Source organism: Schistocerca nitens, chromosome 2, assembly GCF_023898315.1.
Source record: "Schistocerca nitens isolate TAMUIC-IGC-003100 chromosome 2, iqSchNite1.1, whole genome shotgun sequence".
Taxonomy (NCBI): Eukaryota; Metazoa; Arthropoda; class Insecta; order Orthoptera; family Acrididae; genus Schistocerca; species Schistocerca nitens.
Genome location: NC_064615.1, coordinates 184,777,521 through 184,804,298, shown reverse-complemented (window position 1 = coordinate 184,804,298; position 26,778 = coordinate 184,777,521).

The following is a 26,778-nucleotide window of genomic DNA, read 5'->3' as shown; positions in this document are numbered from 1 at the left end:
GAATCCCATTGAACATTTATGGGGCAAAATCGAGAGATCAGTTCGTGCAGAAAATTCTGCACCGCTAACACCTTCGCAATTTCGGACGGATATAGACGCAGCATGTCTTATTATTTCTAACGAGGACGTACAACGGCTTGCTGAGCCCATGCCACGTCGAGTTGCTGCACTACGTCAAGCAAAAGGTGGTCCGACACAATACTAATAGGTATCCCACGACTTTTATCTCCTCAGACTGTACCCGCATCGGAGTCGCACTACGTTGCATGTATGCTGCAGCAGCGTCCTCAAACGGAATCTTTTGGCCACCCCTTATGTTAATTCCCACCTGAAATTTAGTATTTTGCTTTGGAAAACAATATCAGCACCTATGCAAAAGATTTTAAAATATGTTGTATGGCCGTGGTCCATGGAACTCCTCTATCCCTGACGTTTCGTCCAAAGCTACGTTGGACATCTTCGGAGGTGCTCCTGGTTGTGCTGAGTCTTGCTGTACAAAATTCTGAGATACGTACTAACATAAGTTACCCGTTAACTCAACAGAATTTCCATTTTATTTTCGGTTTTAAATTAAATTCATTTATAGTGTAACGTCAGTTTGCGCGTATTTTCGATGTCGTGTTGACTGTCATCACTCTGAAGTAATGTTCTCCACATAGGTTTCAAGCTCGTGATTCGTTTCTTAAAAGGGACCAAACTGCTGAGGTCATCGGTTCCGAGACTTACACACTACTTAAACTAACTTATTCTAAGAACAAAACCCACACCCATGCCCGAGGGAGGACTCGAACCTCCGGCGGGAGTGGCCGCGCAATCAGTGACATGGCGCCTCTAACCAAGTGGCCACTCCGCGCGGCTTCGTTTTCTAATTTCATTCGTTTAGAAGCGGAGACTTTTTTTGTGAAGCTGCTGACATCCTAAAAGAAGACATTCACTAGAAAGTTTCAAACATGAGCAATCCATAAAACCAAGAAATATTCATATATTTCACACAAAGTATCATAGCGGCAAAAAATTGTGTTTCCTTTCTGACATACGCTGGCAGATTTGTGACCACAGGGGAAACATTCCAATAATTTGCCTATATAATAAGCAGATACGTTGTTTATAATAAATAACATTGATTATTGCAAATAATACTTCAATTAAACGAATAAAATGTCTTAGAATCTTTCAGAAAACGTAAAGTGAAGAAAAAGATTGGAAACGACTGGGCATAAACTTGCAAAGTTTTTCTTCGTAGCTCACGATGCTATCAACTACGCTATGGCTTCAACATGACTGCAGAGCCTAAATTTTATGACATTATTTGATGTTGAACTACGAAAAATAGTAACACAAATAAAGCTCTTTTGATAAATCATCATCGTACTGTAGCATTGAAACGGTATATTTTCATAGCACAAAAGTTATAATATTAAAAGCATCAAATAAGGGAAGCTTTTAGTACCGAAATGTAGTCTCCTGAAATTGAGCGCAGCATCCATAGAAGATGGCCACAATAACTAGTTTCACAGGCAGCTGTTATTGACTCAAGGCAAACAGGCTAAAGAAGATCCTTAATGCACGCAAAGGAGATCAACAAAGAATAGGAGGGTAAACATATAAATGCTCCGAACTTCAAAAATAGCCGGAGAATTATTCACAACTCCATGACGTTCCATCGCACGTAGCTTTAGTCTCTCGGCTCACTCAGAAGGTGGCGGTAAGGAGCACAGCGGAAACGTCAGGAGAAGAAATAGGATTGCTGTGGTTGCGTGCCTGAAGTTTAGTGGATCTTTCATTGCGCCGCGAGAACTTCAAGGTGCACGTACCAATATTTTTTTTTTTTTTTTGCAGGCAATGAACATTTATCGTTTCAGTGGTATTCGTCGCCTTGTGAGGAGAAAAAAGTTGTTTACCAGTTTTATTCCAGCGAACTGTTTGTTTTGCTTCTGTAACAAATGCGCTAATTTTGCAAAACTTGTAGCACGGGTTTATTACCAACTGAAATACGTGGATTCACTAATATTAATAAAACAAGTGGAAGGTCACTGTTCACCTGCTACACATCCAGTGCTTCTTACAACAGTTTATTCCTAGCATACGAAAAGATGAATTGTACCGTAGGATAAGATATCGAAGCTCTGCAAGTGTATCACACCTGGAAATAATTTTTCACGGCTCCATACACACTGATGGAAATCTGAGTGAACAGTACACTGAATGTCATAAAAATAGAGATTTTTTACACCTCTTTGAGGACCTTTTATAATAAATAATCCTTCTTCTATGTTCATTTTGGTCCCAGTTCTGTGTCGTAATTTATTATTCTACTTGGATTTCCCGTTAAACAATGTTTCATTTCGGCAGAAGAGTTTAGCTTAAGGCTGAGCGAAGCTAAGTTTATCGGTTCTACTACGCTCGACCTCGGAAGTTTGCGTTATTAAAGCATAGCTGCCAAGTCAATAAAGTTTCAGCATTGTTTGGAGTTACAAAATTTACGACGGCAAGGCACGCATACCTTGAGCACGGTAATGGAATGGTAAGCTCTCATCAGTATTTCATGTAAGAAAAGCATTCACGCCAAACTTCAAAGTTCTAATCAAAAAACTACTTCAATAAGAAAAATCTGATTCCTGTTATCGTTTGGCTATCTACATAAAAGGGGTTGTTCTTTCATTTAAAGGTCAGTATTGTGCATAAACTTCTTGCTTCGGAGTGTCAAGGGTTTTCCTAAATGTCATATCAGGTGGTAGCTTCCCGTGCATCTGCCCCTTTTAGAAAATAACTTTTGCGACCCGCAGTCTAGGGGTAACGTGTTTGACAAGTAATCAAAACACCCTGGCCTCAGGATTCAAACCTAGCCATTGCTTAAATTTCGCAAAAAAATCGTTATCAATAGCGGCCGAAGACTTCCAGTATAAGAAGTCACCTTCTTTCAACCAACGGCTATTATGATTTCTTCACTGACAAAAGATTCCGGATTAGTTCCTCTTTCTGATCTCCGGAAGGGAACTGGCAAGGGGGAGATAAATACTGAATAACCAATGAAAGGGTGACGTTCTACAAGCTGTAGCGTGGGATGTTAGAACTTGGAATGTAGTAGGGAAGTTAGTGGAATGGAAAAGAGAGATTTAAGGAAAATTTTGGAAATTTGTGGTAAGGACTATGGGACCAAACTGCTGAGGTCATCGGTCCCTAGGCTTACACACTAATTAAATTAACTTAAGCTAACTTACGCTAAGGTCAACGCACACACCCATGAGCGAGGGAGGACTCGAACCTCCGACGGGGGAAGCCGCGCGAACCGTGACAAGACGCCTTGACCGCACAGCTATCCCACGCGGCCAGGATTTAAGGTTATTCGTACGTAGGATAACAACAGAGGCAGAAAATGGTATCAGGGAAGCAAAATTCATTATGAATACGAAGGTAGAGAAGAGAGTGATTTACTGCGATAAGTTCTGTGGTCTCGTCAGAACCTACAGAAAACCAACGCCAACAACAATAGTTTAGGTATACATTCCGACGTCACAAGTAGAAGATGAAGAGATAGAAAGAGTACTGCAGAATATTCAATACGTAAACGGCATTTGAACTCCGTAGTAGGGGAAAGAAAGAGTGAAAGGAGAACATTGGCTTGGTAGCAGGAATGAGACAGGAAAAAAAAAGTAATTTTCTGCCATAAATTTCAGCTAGTAATAGAGAAAACACTATTCTAGGATCACAAGAGGAGGAGGTATAGCTGGAATAGGAGCATACACATACACACACTCACACATATGTACACACGCACACACACACACACACACACACACACACACACACACACACACACACGAGAAGATTTCGGCTGAATTACAACGTGGTCAAGCAGAGACTCAGAAAGAAAAGGTTGGATTGCAAGACGTGCCCAGGTGCAGTTACAGACTCAGATCACGGTTTAATGATGATGAAGAGGAGACAACTTTAAGAGAATCGCCCAGAAGACTCAGTGTCGAAAGAAGCGGGGTACTGAAGTGCTAAGGAGTGATAAGATGCATTTGAGGTTCGGCAGGACTGTACGCACTGCGATCATGCATACTACAGTGGGCAGTTGAAGAAGAATGTATATCTCCAACAATAGCAGTCACACAATGTAGACAGTAGGCAGTTGAAGAAGAATGTATATCTCCAACAATAGCAGTCACACAATGTAGACAGACAGACACAGATACAAGGAAATTAGTGCGAAGAAACCCAACGGAAGAAATACTTCAAATCATCGATGATAGAAAGAAATACTAAGATGTTTAGGGGAAAGCAGTGACATAGAATATAATTCACTTTGGAATGAAATAAATAGGAAGTGCACGGAAGCCAAGGCGATATGGCTAGAGGGAAAAGTCAAGAAATCGGAAAATAAATGGTTGCTGAAAGGATTGATTCGGCACAAAGAGAAGTGAAAACAACCTGCGGTGAAATTAAAAGCAATGAAGGAAATGTTACTAGTGGAATGGTAATTCCACTGCTGCACACGGAGGAACGAGCAGATAGGTGGTTATAGTACACTGAAGGCCCTTACGGAGACGAGTACTTGTCTGATGGCGTGATACAAGAAGAAATGGGAGACGATATGGAAAATGTAAGCGATCCAATATTAGAGTCGGAGTTTAAGAGGGCTTTGGAAGACTTGAGCCCTAATGAAGCAGATGGAATAAATAACGTCCATTCGGAACTCTTAAAATCATTCGGAGAAGTGCAACGAAACGACTACTCACGTAGATGTATAGAATGTACGAGACTGCAGACATTCTATGAGACTTTCGGAGGAACATCATCGATACAATTCCGAAGACAGAAAGGATAGATAAGTGCGGGAATTATCTCACCATCAGCTTAAGCTCACGTATCCATGCTGTTGACAAGAGTAAGATACAGAGACAGGGAAAATAAAATTAAGGATCTGTTAGATGACGATCAGTTTGGCTTTAAGTAAGGTAGAGGCACTACAAAGGCAGTTCTGACGTCTCACTTCATCTTGGAAGCAAGGCTTAAGAAATATCAAGACACGTTAATAAGTTTTCTCTACCTACAGAAACCTTCGACGGTAGTGCAAAATATTCTAAATTTTGAGAAAAATAGTAGTTAGCTATAACGAATGACGAATAATGTATGATACGTTGAAGAGCCAAGAGGAGACGACAAGACTGCAAAACCAAGGACGAAGTGGTGAGATTAAAAATAGTGTGAGAGATTCCGCTCCAGTGTTCGATCTATACATCGAAGAAACACTCGTAGAAATAAATGAAATCTTCAAGAGTGGGATCAAAATTCAAGATAAAAGAATAAAAATGATAACATTTTCTGAAGACATGTTATTGCAGTTGTTGTGGTCTGAAGACTGTTGGTCTATCCTGTGAAAGCGTCTTCATCTCCGTATAACTACTGAAACCTACATCTATTTGACAAAACTGGTGGTGAACCAAAGTTCCTTTCTTCAGCAACTCATTGTTATTCTTAAATGTAGTAAATGTGACAAGTGAAATGCGTACCTCAAAAGCTCAGGTCATTCGAAAATGTGTTTATAAATCACAAATCCCGAAAACATATGCACGCAAAACTGTTTGTCTTACGACGAGAACCATTTGAATGATCACCCGTTCAAGGTCAACATGAGGAACTATCGTAACGCAAATAAGCAAAGTATCGATGTAATCGGACCAAAACCACTTATGTCAAAGTCGTGACTGATTGCTATATTTCCCTCTACTTAAAATAATTACGCAATTTGAACAACAAACTTTTCCTACTGACATGATAACGCTGTGCTGCTATTCAGTCTTTTAAGTACAAGTGTGGGTTGTAAAAGAAGTGATCAAAGCCAAGTGGGCAGAAAGGTGTGCACATCTGACTAAAGCCAATTTTTTAAACATTACTCCTGCATAGAAGCAGTCTAACATCAAACGTCACACTAATTACATTCTGTTGATTTTGATATGTCAGTGTCACAACCTGCCTTCTACTAAGCATATTGTAACACAGACTTCTACTTCGGTAAAGAAAGTTGATTGTGTAGCACTGAGTGACGTATGACGATGAAATAACGATCGCATTGTAGTCTTACAAAATAAACGCAGAGCTTATATTGTTGCCTGAAGAAGTACACATCAGTATGCTGGAAATTTTTGCTGTCTGTTACTTCGATATTGTGTTTCTTCTTATTACCAAAGTTCCGTACTTAGACGTAGAATAAGTGATAATTGAAATGTCTCTCGTGGAAAGACCCGCAGTTCTGCAAACTAATGTCTCATATCTAGAGTTGCGCTCTACCAAAAGTGTGGTTAGGCAGTTTTGGTAAAATACATATATGAAGCAGTAAATGGTAAGACTACCGGTAGGGAAAGAAACTTAAATGAATGTGTGTGAAAGAAACTGTGAGCTGACTTCTCTTTGTTTCGTTTGATTGTTTTGCACATAATTAGAATCGTACGTCCCATAGTGCTCAGAGCCATTTGAACCATTTTTGAAACACATCTATAAAACTTTTGAATATCGCAGAATAACACCTAGGCCTCTTTGCATCCGAGCTTGGAATCATCACTACCTAGATTTTCGACGATTGAGCCATGAGTTCACAACGAGACCGGCGTGGGAAACACGAAAAGATGAGTGCCTAGTTTATCCATTATTTCAAGAAATGACTTTATTAACTGTGCTCTAATGACGCCTGCAACATAATATAACTTTGTTGTTGCCCGAAAATGCAATATTTAGGTGCGTGAGCAACACTAAAATCATAATTAATTTTTGACCTTTCTTGTGGTAAGGTTGTTAGAAGCTCTACAACTCTATTCATAACCCTGTTTCTAGGAAGAGCGATTTATATTTTAAGTACATTTTCGTGCGGTTCTGAGCGTCTGAGTCCACACTGTTGTCTTGTAAGGGGAGTCTTACAATATCGAACATTTGCACTTTAGCTTCAGCCGGGTGGTAGCCCTGGCTTGGTTTCGTAGGCTGAGTGCGCCGTGCTTGGAGGGGCGGAAGCGCTAGGGTGCCCTTCACGTTGTGGCCGGGAGTCGTATTGGCCACTTGTTGAGTGGTCGCGCCCTGCACGGGCCGGCGAGCGTGCGAAGCAGCACTCGGCCCTGACAGATGGCTGTCCTGGCACACGCGCAACTTTGGCTTGCACTTACCCACCAGCCTGTCCCTGCTGTCTCGTGACACCAGGAAAGACTCGCTGTCCCTGTGTTTCTAACATAATCCTGTGATCGTGGCTGCCTGAATCTACACAGCGTCCCTATGACGTGCATCGGAACGACTCGTTCTTCTCTTTGAATAGCAGTACGTACCTAAAGACCAACTTCTCTAGAGGGTGAAAAGTATTTAAACCCGCAAACTCCGGAAAGTTGTAGGGGACATCAAAACAAATATTTTTCCCTAATGTCATTTTTTCCTATGAGGAATATTTAAACCGCCGGCCGCGGTGGTCTCGCGGTTCTAGGCGCGCAGTCCGGAACCGTGCGACTGCTACGGTCGCAGGTTCGAATCCTGCCTCGGGCATGGATGTGTGTAATGTCCTTAGGTTAGTTAGGTTTAAGTAGTTCTAAGTTCTAGGGGACTGATGACCACAGCAGTTGAGTCCCATAGTGCTCAGAGCCATTTGAACCATTTGAATATTTAAACCGGTGGAGGCCGTATTATGCTCTCCAGTTGTTTGAGGCCGTATTAGGATCTTCAGTTGTAGGCAACTGCTGTCCACCAGTGTAGCAGTGCATTGTCTCTGTTTACTAATGGAGCGATACACCTGGAGTGAGTACACTGATATGGTTGGTGCGTACTACGTAACGTACCACAACGGACGAGCTGTACAGCGGGTTTATCAACAACAATATCCTAATCTCCGTATCCCGCATAATACGACCTTTGCTGCTGTGCACCAACGTCTGCGTGAGACCGGGTCATTTAGCAGATTACCTGGACAGGGACGCCGTCGCATGATAAAAACGCTGCAGTTTGAGGAAGCTGTCTTGCAGCATGTGGAGCGGGATCCTTCAATCAGCACTCTTACAATTGGACGTAACATGGGGGCGAATCAGACGAATGTAAGAACAGTCCTTCGACAGCAATTGTTACGTCCATTTTACTTACAGCGTGTCCACAACCTGGAACCAGTTGATTATCCACCCAGAGCACAGTTTTCGCAGTGGTACCTGGAACAGTGTGAAATGCATCCTACATTTCCATCCTCCGTGTTGTTTACCGATGAAGCAACGTTCGAGGGTGATGGAGTGTTCAACATGCACAATTCGCATGTTTGTAGTGAGGATAATCCACATGCCACAGTTACTAGCGCTCATCAAGTGCGGTTCTTCGTTAATGTGTGGATCAGTGTTGTTGGGGTCTGTTTAATTGCGCCGTATCTGCTACCTACGCCATTAAATGGCAGGCACTATTACAATTTTCTCGCCAGAGCATTGCCAGAATTGGTGGAAGACTTCCCGCTCCCTTGAAGACAACGCATGTGGTTCCAACATGACGGGGCGCCGGCACATTTCAGTCTTCGTGTGCGTCGATTCCTGGACTGACGGTTCCCAGAAACGTGGATTGCTAGAGGTGGTCCTGTACCATGGCCTACTCGATCCTTGGTCATATAAATGGAAAAGTGTTTGTTGGTTTAATTAATTTGCCGCCAGATAAATCTTCCTCTACCGGTTTAAATACTCCTCATAGGAAAAAATGACATTAGGGAAAAATATTTGTTTTGATGTCCCCTACAACCTCCCAGAATTTGTCGGTTTAAATACTTTTCACCCTGTATATGCTTTTCGTTCTCTCGTTAGAGCGGTCTGTTAGAGTCATGATCCATCAGGGATTTTCAGGCAAATACTAGGCAATTGGGTGTAGGTAGACCCAAACGAGAATACTTGAGAGACCACTTCCTGCATTTGCCTTAACAAATCAGAACCGGCGGATGCGTACAAATTTCTAGTCTGGGAGAACATGTAATACTAATGTTACTGTTAACAGTACCCACAAAGCGGAATGACTAAACGCGATTATCCGAAATTCCTACACCGAAATAGACGAACAAAATATTGCAGAATTCGAATTAATGAACAACTGCCAACATGAGCAACCTAAAAGTAGATATCAAATGGTTCTAATGGCTCTGAGCTGGAACTTAGAACTACTTAAACTTAACTAACCTAAGGACATCACACACAACCATGCCCGAGGCAGGATTCGAACCTGCCACCGTAGCAGTAGCGCGGTTCCGGACTGAAGCGCCTAGAACCGCTCGGCCACCGCAAGTAGATATCCTCGGCGTAAGGAAGCAGCTTAAAACACTTACTAAAAGCAAGTCTTCCGCTCCAGACTTACACCAATCACTTTCCTTACAGAGTTTACTGGTATAATAGCTCCATACTTAGCAGTCATATACAGCCACTCACTCAAAATGCGAACCTGACGGCTGGAGGTTGCACAGGTCATCCAGTATAGACTCATATCACTGACGTCACATACAGGATATTTCCGTAAAAGCGTGCAAAAATGTAACAGGACAAAGAGAATGCTCCACTGAACAATTTGAGACAGGGAACCTGGGGTAAGAGAAACCAACATGAGCAAGGAGATATGGAAGTAAACTTGTTGGCGCTTTGTCTAGCATTCTGTTTTCTAGCTTATTTTCAACTAACATGTGTACAAGTTTACATTGCCGTGCTGCTTATTTAAATGTACATTCTTTATTTCCTGCAAGGAAGTCATGATGCAGGTTTTGTTTACTTTACTTGTCAATAATGTGGCTCTATTGTACTGTATTTACATTGTCCCATGACAGACCTTACTATGAATCAACTACAAACCCATTCATTACTCAGTGCTATTCAGAGGCGTACAGTACAATACGATGGAGCTGTACCGGTACAGTATTTCCTGGTCGCTGGATTGGAAGGGGAAGGGGAAAGGGGGGGGGGGGGGCGTCCTATGCCATTGCCTGCGAGGTCACCTGACCTGAATGTCCTTCAATATTTCCTATGTGGATATCTACTAGTGTGTGAGACCCCAATAGATATGGAGGTGGAATTAGTTCCTAGGGTGCGTCAGAATCTTGTTCGCCGATGCCATACTTCCAGTTTCGGCACACTTTGTAAAATACAGTACAAAGGGTACTTTCATTGAGTCAATGATAGTATTTGCAGTTAGCTAATGTAAATAAAAAAGTACACAGTACTGTGATTTTATTTCTATTACCTCCTTAAGCTGGCATCTCCGGCCACAGGTTCCCTATCTCAAGCTGTTTAGTGGAGCATCCTCTATATCCTGTTAAAATTTTGCACGTTGTTACGGAAACACCATGTATACTATGATCGAACATTATGAATTATCTAACGATGCACTGACACATAACACGGGTTCAAAAAACGTCGCTCTTTTGAGACATAACCAACACTTTACTTATACGAACTGATAACGACTGGGGATCTCAAATTGATTTAATTTTTCTATATTTCCATTTTCATTTTTTTCGGCCAATTTCGGTTGAAAAAAAATTAGGAATTTGTTGTGAGACGTCGTTGGATATTCCAGCTTCAGCCACTATAGTTGCATGAAATTATGGTAAATGTTAGCGCCATATGTAGCCTACAAAATGGCGACTGCAACGAAGCTGCTTTCCACGCAGAGAGCAGTCACTGAATTTCTTTTGGCGGGAAAGAGCGCATCACATATATTCGTAGGCGCTTGCAGAAAGTTGACGGAGACCTGGCAGTGAACAAAAGCACAGTGAGTCTTCACGTGAGGCGTCTGCCATCTTCGCAACAAGTCGCGCAAACTTGTCCGATCTCCCACATGCCGACAGTATGCACACTGCTATGCCTCCTGCAATGTTTGAACGAGCGAACACTCTCATTGAGGTGATCGACGGATCACAATCAGACACTTTGCTGCACTACTGGACATCTGGTAGTGCTGCAAACTCGACCACCAATTGAGGGATTCGTCGCCGCCTAACACAAGACCATAGAAAGCAACGAAGGACCATCTGTGCGGAACCGGTTACGCGTTACGACAGTGGTTTCATTACTTCGAACTGAGAACGAAACGGCAGCGACCAACTGTGAAGTGTGCTGTGTTATCCTCAAGAAATTGAAGAAACGAGCTTCTCCTTGTCCATAACAACGTAAGGCCTCACTCAAGTCTGCACATCCGAGAGGAGTTCACAAAACTTCATTGGACTTGTCTTCTTCATTCACCTTACAGCACAGATCTCGCAGCTTCCGCATTCCATGTGTTTGGCCCAATGAAGGATGCACCACGCGGGAAGCAGTATGTGGGTGATGGGGAGTTTGCTGATGCACAGCAAGACGTTCGCTAAGACATCAACCAGTAGAGTCGTAACATGCGGGCATACAGGCCCTCCCAATAAGGTAAGGCCGTCGCACTGAACGGAAATTGTGTCGAAAAATAGGGTTTTGCAGCCAAAAGAACTCCGTCCGAACAGGTCATACAGGCCCAACGGTATCGACCGGCCGCCGTGTCATCCTCATCCCACAGGTAACTGGATGTGGACATGGAGAAGCATGTGGTCAGCAGACCGCTCTCCCGGCCGTACGTCAGTTTACGAGACCGGAGCCGCTACTTCTGAATCAAGCAGGTTCTCAATTTGCCTCACAAGGGCTGAGTGTGCCCCGCTCGCCAATATCGCCCAGAAGACTGGATGGTCATCCACCCCAGTGCTAGCCCATCCCGACAGCACTTAACTTCCGTGATCTGACGGGTGTTGCCAAAAGAGTGACGAGTAATATAATGTATTGCAATCCCGAATAAAATCTAGCTAATCTACCTGCTATCACAAAAAAAATGTGTTCCACTACGTATTGAACGCCCCTCGGCCCCTCGTGCCTTAATCTACGTTGAAGATACAGGGTCTACTGACGATCAGTAGACCAAGAAGACCACAGTAACCGTGGCCGAAACGTCGGTTTCTCCAGTATATTTTTTACATTATGATGCGGTACCGTACTCAGAAAACTTATGTGTCAGCTGACTCTGACCGCAGAAGCTTTCACAGTTACTTAAGATGTAGTCTGGTGAAACCAAATGTATCTTTTCACATTTCTGAAATATTGTGTATTATTCACAGGCCGATATTTGGTCAATTGGTGAAGTGAATCGAAAGGTGGGAAGAGTGCAGGACTCTTCTTAGTTGCTGTCGAGAATAGCCATCTCTCTAGAGATGTGCGTATAATGAAGATACTCTATCAACTGTTCGGTAGTACCTTTGCACCGCAAAAAAAAAAAAAAAAACGACTGTCGAGCGAATGTCGCCCTGCTCACCGTCGACTGCATGCCTAGAGTAACGCCGCCCGCTGGTGCGCAGCCTCGAGCTGAAACCTGTTGCTGGTTGATGTGGGTGGCTCTGGCCTGAAGGTCTGGGGCACCGCACACGGCGATCCCTCACGGTGTGCCAATCTGACGCCCTCGCGGCGCCAGCAGCGGCAGCAGCAGCAGCAGGTAGAGCGGCTGCGTGCGCGGGGTGCCAAGACGGCGGCCGGCCAGCCAGCCAGCTGTGGCAGGGCGGCGGGGGCGGCGGTCACCCGGGCCGAGGGCCGCGGACCGCCCTGACCCCGTGACCTTTGCCCTGTTTTCGGCCGCTATCGATTGCACGCACGGCGTAGGGGCCGCACGGCCGGCCCGGCTGGCGACTGCCCGACCACTGTGCTGCCGCTGTAGAATTGTAAAAGTACCGTAGTCTACCGTAGACTCGTATAAGTAATTGTAGAATACGGTAGTTTTCCTAGCAGCCTTGGTCAGCTGAGACAATACCCGCATTACCTGTAGGTTGGGTATTGCATACCTATCGGGCGTTACAGCAGATCGGTCGCTTCGTTCACGTGTGCGATCAGTATCTTACTAGATTCCCCAAGAAACCAGAAGCTGTCAACTGTCTACAAACTGAGTGAGGATATACAGAGGGCTGTGCAACCTACGGAACATTTCTGTTCTGCATAGTTATCCTCCTGTTTGTTACTTAAAAATAAACAGTATTTGTAGCAAAATTGAAACTGTCAATAATAAATTCAGGTTCTATTCAAAAATCCTTGATTTCTAACGTGAAACAGAGGGATGTCGCAGTAAAAATGAAAATAGGTTTATCATATAGCGCTAGAAACGTAAGTTCTGAAGGGGGGTAGGAGGTCAAGCGGCCTGACTTGGAGCAAGACAGGCACCACAGGACATTTTAATTCCCACTGTCTATACTTTTACAAATAAATTCGTAAAACTTTGTCAGCATGACCAGGAAGGATTCAGGATTCACACTCATAACAGTGGAAGTTCAAACACATAACAGAATAATTTTTTTTTGTTTGTGTAATTTCAGCATTTTTTCACTTACTGTTGGTGTTGTGTAGATAGTTCCGCGTAGTCAGCGCGTACACAACTTTCCCACTAGAGCGCGCTCTGCTAAGCACAACAGCGCAGGCGCAGCGCTCGTCCGTCTCCACACTACGAGATGGCGCTGCCTTAGAGATGGACCAGATTCTGCTTCCGCCGATCCGAGTATTAATATGTAACGCAGCCAATGAGATTGCTGCTAATGTAGAACCTTTTCTCCTCGCCGATCACACTCGTGCAGTGATACAGGAACGCGCGAGGTATTATAACGAGTGTACAGACCTCCGATTAGTCAGTCTGCATTTGTCTGCACCAGTCTGTATCAGTCTGCATTATTCTGTACCAGTCTATAGTCAAGTTTCAGTCTGCGCCTAATAAGATTACCATATTCCTGTACACATCCCTGAAGATAAATGAATAGACACTTTGTCAAGTATCAGAGGTATGTGAGAATACGATTAACGTACCAAGACCAAAGGAACTTCAGATTGTCAAATGTAAACAGCATCCAGAATCAAGTTCGTAATGTCTATGCTTTTTATTATTTTAATAAATGTGTGTGAAAATTAATCAAGTTCAGTTTAAAGTTGGTCACCGTCAATCTGCTACTCTAAGCGTGCAAGTGGCATTTCTATCGTCTGACCTAACGGCAGAAGATAAACACGCCACGATAAGACCACGATAAGACATATTGCTGACACTCGCCTACTTCGTTAGAGCGACAAGTCAAATAATCTGATGGTGTGTGTACCGAAGGTCTTACAGTACGCACACCACAGTTGGCTGCATTTGTTGCTATAGGTACACTTTTCTTCACAAGTAAGAGAGATTGTTCGATGAATTTCGCACAGTATACAAACCATACTTACAGGTGTATGAAACTCTAGAATTTTCCAAATCTATTAAAAACTGAGGTAAAAATTGAGGTAATTAACTATAAGAGTTGAGTTTTTTTCTAAACATGAAGTTTAAAATGCAACAGTTCATTCAGTTTTTTATAAATTAAATAAATTCTAGAGTTTCATATAACTGTAAGTATGGTTTGTGTGCTGCGCAAAATTCATCGAAGAATCTCCCCTACTTACGAAGAAAAGTGTACCTATAGCAACAAATGGAGTCAGTAGTAAATGAAAAAAATGATGAAATTTCACATGTAAAAAACAATTATTTTGTCATGTTTTTGAACTTACACTACTATGAGTGTGAATCCTGAATCCCTGCTGGTCATGCTGACAAAGTTTTACGAATTTATTTGTAAAAGTATAGACAGTGGGAATTAAAATGTCCTGTGGTGCCTATCTTGCTCCAAGTCGGGCCGCTTGACCTCCTACCCCCCTTAAAAAAGGCTAAAATTAAAGAAAATACGCAAAACAAAATGTGTGGAACATTGCTTCAATACTTCGTTGTGATTATATAAAGCCTGCTTTGTTATTCATAACCAACTTTCTCCCCTTATCGACAATAAGAAGAAACTCGCGCCTTTGATAATATTTCAGTAGGTTCTATCGAGTACAAAATAATAACAATAATTGTATAGATTTTTATGTTTGTGGGTGTAAACTGTGCTTGCATTAAAAGTAATTTATTTGGTTACTTATAAAATGCAATTTATGTTATGTAAAAATATAAAATGCACAGTGGATTAAGGCTGAATGATGTGCGGTTCTAATTATGTGCAAAACAAACAACAAGACAGACATACAAGGAAAGTCGCGTTCTCTCCTACACATACATTTACGTTTAATTATTATTATTTTTTTTTTTTGTGAAATCTTATGGGACTTAACTGCTAAGGTCATCAGTCCCTAAGCTTACACACTACTTAACCTAAACTATCCTAAGAACAAACACACACACCCGTGCCCGAGGGAGGACTCGAACCTCCGCCGGGACCAGCCGCACAGTACGTTTAACTTTACTAACAATTACAGTGTTACAAACTTCCAGCCAACCGGTTGAAAACAGAATTTAAAATTCTTTAACTAGTTTTCAATGCCAACTAGGGGCGCCTCCTTCAGAAGAAACTGTTACCTTACAAGTGGTTAAAAGTAAAATATGAGCGACATCGCTCTAGTCAAGACGTTAAAACCATAACTAAAACATTTTCCATCTGCATTCATAACAAACATACTCAAAATTTTAAAACAATGTGTAAACATGCCTCTAAGGACACTACAGTGGTGTAGGCCACGAGTAAGTAATGTTCACACACTGTTTTAAAATTTTCACTATATCTATTAGGAATCCAGATGGAAAATGTTTTAGTTGTGGTTTTAACGTCTTGACCAGAGCGATGTCACTCATATTTTCCTTTTAACCACATGTAAGGTAACAATTTCTTCTGAAGAAGGCGCCCCTAGTTGGCATTGAAAACTAGTTAAAAAATTTTAAATTATGTTTGCAACCGGTTGGCTGGAAGTTTGTAACACTGTAATTAATTACGGTTGCTGAGCACAGCCATGTTCAAAACAGTCCCTAACAATGCTACCTGAACTACCGGTAATCCTTCCATTTACTGCGTCATTTATGTACTGCACCAAAACCAACGAATCGTTGTTATTGGGTGTTTGTTATTTGCATTTCTGGAATTTGTACATATTTTGGATGTCTCAAACCCTAAGCGACAATTTTGAATCCCTTATTGTTCGCCGCAGTCTTTTCTCAGAGTAGCTGTGTCGCTGGAAGATGTGCTTGTTTTTGTCATTCCTGCTTAGCAGCAAGGAGCGTGGGAGTTCTGTCGTTAGAGTGCAGTGCGACAGACGCCGAGCAGGGGATTCGTGGCTTGTAGACATAAAGTTAAGTGAATCTGTGTTTAAGTAAAATGATTTGTGTTTGAATATTGTGAAACACAGGAGAAAGTTGCGATTAGTGTTTTAGGAAGAAATGAGATATAAGGATATTAAAAAAGCATGTGAAGAGGAATGGAGATAATATTTTTTATTTAGTGACCCTGCAGTGGCTCAGTTAGGATCCATTGTTGAATGAGACATCAATATAAGGGAACTTAAGATTTTTCATTAAAGATTGTCTAATGTTCACTGTACGGACTTTTTATGTTTATAAATTATTTGTCTATCTGTGAGAGTTAAAAATTTGCAGCTGGCGCACAGGGAGTAGTAAGCATCGCATTTACAACCAATTACATTACGAGGTAAGATATTTTCATTACAGGATTAGTTTCCTACGAAAGTTACCAGGGAACCATTTCATGAACAGCATTATTAAGCAGATCATTAACGCACATGGACTACTCTGTTTAATTAAAGAGATTAATAGTAAAAGTTATGATTTAATAACTTCGCAGGTGTTTTTAGACAGATTGTAAAACAGGGCAAAATTCGTGTTGTATTCTCGCAGGCAGATATATTTAGTTTCACTCACAGTTGGCAGGGCACAAAGTCACTCAAAACTGAACAACAGCAAAAATAAAACCAACCAACCAAGTCAGTAAGAGTTCAAAACCAAATCAAACGAAAGAAATATTAAAGGAAACTTTCACTAGTGCACTTAGCAGTACCGTCTTCTATCCAGAATGAATTTTTATTCTGTGGCGGAGTATGTGTTGGCTGAAATTTCGCAGCAGAATAAAGCTGCTGTAAGATCGGATCTCGAACCTGGGACCTATGTCTTTCGGCAGGAAGTTTCGAATCAGCGTACACCACGCTGCAGAGTGAAGATCTGCGAAGTTTGGAAGATAGAGGACGGGGCATTGATGGAAGTGAAGTTGTGGGGGCGATTGAGAGTCATGCTTGGGTAGCTCAGTCGTAAATCACTTTGCCGCGAATGGCAGGGTACCAGATACGAATCCACGTCAGGCACACAGTTTTAGGCTGCTAATAACGACGGTATTTTGTAATACACTGTTGTACAAGGATGCTAGTATATATTTATATTTAAACAGATTGTAGATATACACGGTGAGCACAAAGGTCTTGCCTTGATTATAAACATTTATAACAGAATAACCGTTTGACGTAATAGTTAAATTTGATGCTGTTACATAGGTTAGTGTTCCTAGTTGTTGTGACCAATAGATGGCGCTAGTGCTCCACAACACCGACGCGGTCTGTTAAGTTACGTTAGTTTGCTGGTGAAATGGCGTTGAAGCAGGAGAAAGCGCAATGTGTGCTCTGGTTTCAAGAAACGAAATCGCCCATCAGTGTTCAGCGTAAATTTCGGGCTTCTTATGGACGCAGCCTTCCTGACGTTAAATCAGTAAAGCGATGGTATGCAAAGTTTACCGAAAGAGGCAGCATTGAAGATCGTCCTCGAAGTGGCAGGCCTCGTGTGATTGATGCAACCGTTGATCGTGTTCGGCGATCGTTTCAACGGCGTCAGTCTAAATCAACTCGTCAAGCATCACGTGAACTTCAAATACCGCAAGCAAGTGTGGTGAAGATTCTTCATGAAAGGCTTAGGTTGCATGCTTACAAAGTGCAAATCGTGCAGGCCTTGCAACCGAATGATTTGCTGAATTTGCAGCTGAGATTCTCAACAGGATAGATGGCGGTAACGATTACTTAAATCGCAGAAGCTTTACCGATGAATCCACTTTTTATGTCAGTGGAATGGTAAATAGGCATAATGTCCGTATATGGGGTTCAGAGTCTCCACATGCTACTGTAGAGTTACAGCGAGACAGCGAAACAGTGAATGTTTGGTGCGGCCTCATGCACAACAAGGCTTTTGGACCGTTACTCTTCGCGGAAAAACCCGTTACCGTTAACATTTACTTAGACATTTTGCAACTGTTCATTGCCCCACAGTTAGAAGAATATCATCCATGGATACTTTTCCAGCAAGATGGAGCTCCCGCCCCCCCCCCCGCCCCCATTCCCCACCACTGGGCTTTGATAGTGCGTGATTTCCCGGGTGAAAGTTGTCGGATCGCTGGATTGGAAGGAACGGTCCAACACCCTGGCCACCCCGTTCTCTAGACAATACACCCCTTGAATCTTTTTTCTGGGGCTATGTCAAGGATCGAGTCTTCGTCACACCAGTTGCTGACGTCGATGAAATGAAGGCTAGGATAGAAGCTACTGTAGGTATTGTGACAGAACAAATGTTAAAAAACACATGGCGGGAAGTGGAATACCGCCTCGACATTCTCCGAGCTACCAAGGGAGCACACCTTGAGGTTTACTAACGTAAGTGGCCTTAAAAAAACTAGTAACACTAACTTATGTAACGGCATCAAATGTAAATTATTATGTCAAACTGTTATTCAGTAATAAATTGTTATAATCAAGGCAAGACTTTGTGCTCACCCTGTATGTTGCATGGAATGTTTATGCACTGTTGTCTCTGAACAATGTAACATCATGGATGAGGTACGCAAGTGACAAGGAACTATATTAAACTAAATTAATAGGGCGGACAAAGAATCGCACTTAAACGATTAGGTATAGAGCATAAAGAAGATAAAATTGGCTGGGTGGCTGTGAATGTCTGTACACAAATATTAAATATCATGTACCGTTGCGTCAAATGTTATGGCAACGATTTAACGCATATTTGGTAGGTGCGGTTCAAAATAATGGCAACAAACACTGTCGCATATACACCCTACCGCTACGACAAAGTTCCGATGCTCTTTTATACAACAAAAATTCCTAAATGAACTATTTAAATGAAATTTTGAATACTATAAAATGTTTAAAATAACAGTCTAGATCACAGTGAAGTTTATTCGTTATGAGCGGTTTATAATTTTACAGCCATCTTCAGATGTGAGCCCCCTATGGCTGGTGCTGGCGGATCCTCTTATCGTGGTAGCACTATCCAGACTTATTTTAACCAAATTATAGCACCAGGTAGCTACCCTATGGTTAATGTTGTCTAAATTTATGAATACTATGAAGGATAAGTAAATAGGTTTTAGAAAGTAAAGAATATAAATGTTGTGCGCAGTTATTGGCTAGGATATCCCATGGAGTGTCAACCGCCTGTCTGGAAGGGTGTTCTACCTCCGTGCATATTGACCCCTTTCTTTGCGGGTATCCGAGAGCTGTATCTGTATTTGTGGAGTGCAGTGTGTTGTTATTTTTGGGTTGTATAGCTATGATGAGAGAAGGTAGAGGGTGAACCCCGGTACTGGCATATAGCCCACTCCACTCGAATAACACCAAGGGGCTGCCAAATTTATCGTCCCCATCCGACCGTGATCAACAGTGTCGCATTTCCTCACTTCATGAAACGCTGCGGAGAGATTTGGAATTTAATCCAGGGAATTGGCGCGAAGACTATTGATCAGGACCTTTACGCCATCACGACTCCTCCCTCGGCCGCCCAAATAGTGGTGTAGAAAATTTCATGCACCACAAAGATTCGAACCGACTTACCTCCGAGTCGAGGGCGATAGCACAGCCGTGCGTTAGGTACCTTGGTTACGGAGGCGGGTTGTTTTATATATTTGTATTAAGGAAATTAAATGACGGATTCACATATATGATCGATCGGCAGTAGAGATTATGCGACGATAGTTACAAGAAAGCAGATGGATGTGCATTTGCGGTAGGGACTCACAAAGACCCCAAAGGGAAAGTAAAAGACGACGCCATGAGGTGAGTGTGCACCATGTCAATGTAGACACAGTCGAGCAGACAGGGGCAGACTTGCTGCAAGAGGAGCTGCAAACGGTTCCAAACAGTACCACAAACGCAAAAAGACTGCATGAACTACGTAAGCGTTAATCGACTCAGCTGCTCAATTGCCTGCCTCCAGACAGACTATAAGTTAGTTTTATAAATGTATGGATCAATATTTGTGATAATAGACTGAATATGGTGTGTTCTGCTACAAATTATTGTCTAAACAAATGATTAACGTATCTCTCACTGCCTGGGACGGACTGCTTATCCATATGCTAAAACTTGAACCTTTATGTCACGATATTAACGACACAATAAAAGACTCTACTGAAAACTAAGATCGGACTATTTTAATTAAATTTTGTTTTTTAAAGACCATTTTAGCAGTTTACAAGACTATATTTAGTTCCTGCAACTTTAATACTTTCTATTCCTACCAGGATCTTGAAAATTGACGGAAGTTTACAAAAATTTGAATAGGTATTTAAGGGAGCGCTTCGTGTATGGTTTGCTTCGGTGTTTTATTCCTGTGTCAACTCGTCTTCGCTGGATCAGCTTTGTAATTGTGACATTACGATTTCACATCCAGAGTAATTTTGGAAATTGTTTCAATGTACTAATTGGTCAAAGTAGTAAATGTCACTTGTTGTGCACTACTTCACACACAACGATAAAGAGAGGTTGGCTACAAAGTGGTGCAGCAGCTGTCGTCGTAGGGAAGCTGACAGGAGCAGAAGTGATTAGCGAACACATAAATACAGTAAACAGAAGTTTTATTTAACTTGCAGCTTTCTCCAAGAGTTGCGAAGAAGCTTTACAGAAAAACAAACAGCAATAAATTTCAGCTATTGCAAGAAGCAAACTAAATCGTTGTGCAGTGTGAGGCTCCCGCTACTAATACACAAGCGAACTGTAGAAGTGTGACTAAGACTGAAGACTGTTAAGGGCTGCGACTGGGAGTGCCATGTATCTGCCACCGGCCATCCTACAGTATATTGCAGAGGCGGAGGGCACGCATCACTGGATCCACCGGGACCCCGCGCGACCGCTATCGGGGTCTGTCAGAAACAAGCATTTCCGTTTCCACCTGCGAGGATCCAGTGAGAGTGGTGTCGATCTATGATACCACATTAATGCAAGGATGTGCTATAATTAACAGGTTTATATGCTTTTCAAAGTTGTTTACCAGAATTTCCTCAGTGAATTAAGGCATGGTTCTCTTCCAACTGCTTACAATAATTGTCATTTTAAAAGAGTCGTTAAAACCGTAGTGAAAATTTGCACTAATTTAGTAACACTAAGTAACCATGGACCTTACCATTGGTGGGGTGGCTTGCGTGCCTCAGCGATACAGATAGCTCTAGCATAGGTAAAACCACAACGGTGGGGTACCTATTAAGAGGTCAGACAAACGTGTGGTTAATGAAAAAATATGGCAATTGAAGCAGGAGACAGAGAATACGAACGTCTAAAATAGGAGATTGACAGTAAGTGCAAAATGGCTAACCAGGAATTACTAGAGGACAGACTTAAGGATTTAGAAGCGTGTGTCACTAGGAGAAAGATAGATACAGCCTACAGGAGCATTAAACAGAAATACTGAGAAATGAGTTCCGGTGGATAACCAGCCCTGAGCAAAGAAGGTAAAGCTGAAAGGTGGAAGCAGTATATAGGGGGTCTGCATGAAAATGAGATAGCAGATAAGATAATACGTGAAGAAATTGACAGAGCACTGAAAGAAATAAGTCGAAACAAGGCCCCAGAAGTAAATAACATTCCGTTACAACTACTGACAGCCTTGGTAGACTTAGCCATGATAAAACTCTTCCACTGGTGAAAAAGATACCCTCAGACTTCGAGAAGAATATAGTAATTCTAGTACAGAGAGAGCGGCTGACAGGTGTAAAACTTAGAGAACTATCAGTTTAATAAGTCACGGCTGCAAAATACTAAAACTAATTCTTTACAGAAGAATCGAGAAACTGGTAGAGGCCGGCCTAACGGAAGATCAGTTTAGATTCCGGCGATATATAGGAACACCCGAAGCAATACTGACTCTATGGCTTTTCATAGACGTTAGTTTAAGGATATGCAAATCTACGTTTATAACATTTGTAGACTTAGAGAAAGCTTTTGACAATGTTAACTGGAATACTCTCTTTGAAATTCTGAGGGTAGCAGTTGTAAAATAAAGGGAGCGAAAGGCTATTTACAACTTGTACAGAAACCAGATGGCAGTTATAAGAGTCGAGGGGCATGAAAGGGAAGCAGTGATTGAGAAGGGAGTGAGACAGGATTGTATCCTATCCCCGATGTTATTCTGTCTATACATTGAGCGAGCAGTAAAGGAAACAAAAGGAAAAAAAAATGGAGTGGGATTCAAAGTCCAAGAAGAAGATATGAAAACTTTGAGGTTTTCCGGTGTCAGAGACAGCAAAGGACTTGGAAGAGCAACTGAACGGAATGGGCTGTCTTGAAAGGAGGATGTAAGATGAGCATCAACAAAAGCAAAACGAAGATAATGGAATATACTCAAATTAAATCAGGCGATTCTGAGGGAATTAGATAAGGAAATGAGACAGTGAAGGTAGTAGATGCGATTTCCTATCTGACCAGCAAAATAACTGATGATGGCCGAAGTAGGGAGGATATAAAATGTAGACTGACAGTGGAAAGAAAACTGTTCCTAAAGAGGAGAAATTTGTTAACATGGAGTATAGATTTAAGTGTGAGGAAATATTTTCTGAAAGTACGAGGGTCAGTCAAAAAGTAATGCCTCCTATTTTTTTTTCTACGTTTAATTGTCAGGAAATTTAAATGCAATTACATAGGTTGAAAACCACAACATTGAGGATCATTTTGTCATTTTTCAATGTAATCTCCGCCCATCTCTACAGTTTTGGTCCATCTTTGAACAAGGGCATGTATCCCAGCACGGTAAAAATCACAGCTCTGCTTCCTAAGCCATTGACGCACGGATGTTTTGACGGCCTCCTCATCTTCAAAATGAATCCCACGATGAGCTTCTTTTAGTGGCCCGAACAGATGGAAGTCTGATGGTGCCAGGCCAGGGCTGTATGGGGGATGAGGCAAAACTTCCCATCCAATTTTGACAATCTCGTCAGAGGTGTGACGACTGGTGTGTGGTCTTGCATTGTCATGCAAAAGAAGAACATCTGCCATTGATTTTGTTGGGCGAACTCGCTGAAGACGTGCTTTAAGTTTTTTGAGGGTTGTGACGTATTGAACAGAATTTATTGTGCATCCCTGCTCCAAAAAATCAACCAGAATCACACCCTCTGTATCCCAGAAAACTGTTGCCATAACTTTCCCTGCCGATCGCACAGTTTTGAATTTTTTCTTCCTCGGCGAGCTTGTGTGACGCCACTCCATTGACTGCCTCTTTGATTCGGGTTCAAAAAAATGCACCCATGTTTCGTCCCCGGTCACAATTTTTTTCAGAAACTCATCTCCCTCCAAACGGAAGCGCTGCAAGTGTTGGGAGGCTATTGTTTTCCTTGCCTCTTTATTCTGATCGGTTAACATTCTTGGAACCCACCGTGCACAAACTTTTGAGTACCCCAATTGTTTAATAATCGTGATCACACTGCCTTTACTAAGAGAAATAATGCGACACACTTCATCTGCAGTCACTCGACGGTCACCACGAATGATGTCATCAACTTGCTGAATGTTGTGTGGAGTCACTGCACTCACCGGCCTGCCGCTCCGCTTTTCGTCAGTCAACGGTGTTTGCCCTTCAGCTTCCTTACAACGACGAACCCATCGTCTAACAGTGCTGACATCCACTGTCACAACACCATACACCTTCTTCAGTCTTTCATGAATGCGTATGGGCGTTTCACCTTCTGCATTCAAGAATTCAATCACACAACGCTGTCTCAAACGAACATCGATGTCGGCCATCTTACAAACTTCTGCTGTGCTGCCACCTGTTGACACAGAAAGTTACTACTGCAGTGGATTGCAGAAGAAGGTTTGAGGAATGGCGCCAAATTCAAATTTTTCACTTAATTTCTTTAAGTAGAAAAAAAAATGGGAGGCATTACTTTTTGACCGACCCTCGTATTTGTGTGGAGTGTAGCCACGTAGGGAAGTGAAACATAGCCGATAAACAATTTAGAAAAAAAGCGAACACAAGCTTTTGGATCGTGGTGTTAAAGAAGAATACTGAAGATTAGATGGGTAGATCATGTAACTAATGAGGAGGTACTGAACGGAATTGAGGGGAATAGAAATTGGCGGTACAACCTGACTAGAAGAAGAGAGCGGTTGGTAGGACAGCTTCTGAGACATTAAGTACTGGAGGAAAGAGCGGGGGGTAAAAATGGTAGACGGAGACCAAGAGATGAATATAGTAAGCAGATTCAGAAGGATGTTGGTCGCAGTAGTTACTTGGAGATGAAGAAGCTTGCACGGGATAGAGTTGCATGGAGAGCTGCATCAAACCAGTCTTCGGACTGAAGACCATGACAACATGTAATCGCATACTTAACAAAAGTGTGTGTCTGCCTTGGACTGGGAACAGTTTGTTAAAACTGCCATAATATGCCATAATATCGCATTAATCATACCGAAGTCATACTTCTCTGTATTCATAATAGAACTGCACATTAAATTTGTTTTATAAAGACGTCACAAGCGAGGAAACTTTCTTACTCTCTGTTTATTTCAATTTATATTGTAAGAAGTCCAGCACTTATCCAAAAGATAGGTAACATTCTCACAGTCAAAGTATCAGTGAAGTTAGTAGATATTGCCAACATATTTAATCCGACCCTAACCTATGCATTTTGTATTGTAGTTATATTTTCATGTGTTATTGTTATTTATACATTTCTGTTAAGTCGTTCATCCTTGTTTACAATGTCAATAGCGAGCGCCAGTCATTAGCGCGTAGCGAAGGTACACGCGCCTGTATGTCATAGCACAACAACCACGCAGAGTTCGTTGCGTGTATGTGGCTCAAGGCTGAGATTAATGTTACTCTAATTAATTTAGTTAAATGTGTGATACTTCTAGCACAGGATATAATTACTTTGCTGGCCACTAAAATTAAATCGTCATAAATGCGGCGTGCAACACCCGGCCGACTGGTATAAGAATTACAGAATAACCACACAAAGTAGATAGTGGAATCACTATTAACAGGAGCTGGAAGAAAATATGGAAACAACGCGAAAAATTCATGCTTGAACATAAATGCAGGTGATATCCACGCCTGGAGGTTGCGCTGTTTTGGTTGACCACGGGCGGCAACTGTGTAATGTCCTCAATACGTTGCAAGAGTCATTCGTCGTCAGAATTGTGTTCTGTGTAATTGTGATTGCACTGTGGTGGACGTATGTGCTTTCAAACGTGGGCATTTTGTCGGTGCTCGTATGAGTTATCTCGATGAAAGTACCCTAATTATCCGAATAGAGTCCAGTGTTAACAAATTTCGATTTTTCAGAAATTTTGTTGTCAGGCGATATTTCATATTCTCTCTGCCTTAACCATTGTTATTTACTTTGTTGTTAAAGTGGCGCATCTCATTTGCTATGTTTAGTGTCTCATTTCCTAATCTGCCGCGTGGAGTGGCCGCGTGGTTTGAGGTGACATGTCACGGATTGCGCGGCCCCTCCCGCCGGAGGTTCGAGTCTTCCTTCGGGCATGAGTGTGTGTGTTGTTCTTAGCATAGCTTAAGTTAGTTTAAGTAGTGTGTAAGTCTAGTGACCGATGACCTCAGCAGTGTGTTCCCTTAAGAATTCACGTACCTAATTCATTCAGTATCACCTGATATGGTTCGAATACACTCCCTGTGTTACTTTCGTTGATTTTCATTTTATTGTCTCTTTCCAAAGACCTAAACTGTCCATTTAACTAATCTAACTGCAATGTCACCTGAGAACATCAAAGTATTGTATTCTCTCCCTGAACTTTAATTCCTATCCAAATTTCTCCTTGGTTTCCTGTACTGTTTATTTAATGTATAGCTTGAATAACACACGACCTGATATCGGTACTGAACTACTTCATCCTTTTCATGTACTTCGATTCAAAGTCGAATCCAGTTTCTGCGTTAAGTCGTAGGCAACAGTTTGATCCCCTCACTTTATCCCTGCTACTAAGGACGATGTAACTCAAACGGCATCAGTTCTTTAAATACTGCTGCGACTACAGTTTAAAAGATAGAAGTTCTGAAAATTTTCGCAGTTATTTATAATTGTTGTTGTGGTTACAAACAGACTTACACTACGGAAATGGTGCTGGTGCAGCCACTTAAAAAGACGGTCAACAACTGGAGATACTGCTTTCGATCTCTGATAGTAGTAACATAGTTTGCGTATCTTAAATGATATGATGAATTAGTAAGATATAATGAAAAACATCATTTTATTGCGTTTTCAATTTTGAATGGGGAAAAGAACGTCAAAATTATCGTCGTAAATAGCAGTAATAAAGACAGATAAATGATAAGATCGCAAGTATCCATAATAAGCTGCGCAATGACTGCTTAACTCAGCGCAGGAACTCTTAGTCGCTTATCCCCTTCGTTCCTGGGGAAAGTGTACCTACGTAATGGAAAAGTGGAAGTGTGAAAAAATGGCACTTCAAAGGTTTCTTGTACATTATTCATATTTAGGCTGCACAGCAGCACATGTGAATCATTGGTTGAAAAAAATATTGAAAATATTATCAGATTATATTTATTCTTGGAATTTTCAAACAATACAGAAGAAACACAGGACATGTCAAAACGATATTTTTTTTTCAAAAACCACGTTTTTCCTCTAAATGGGCACCCTCATCCCCCCCTCACCAC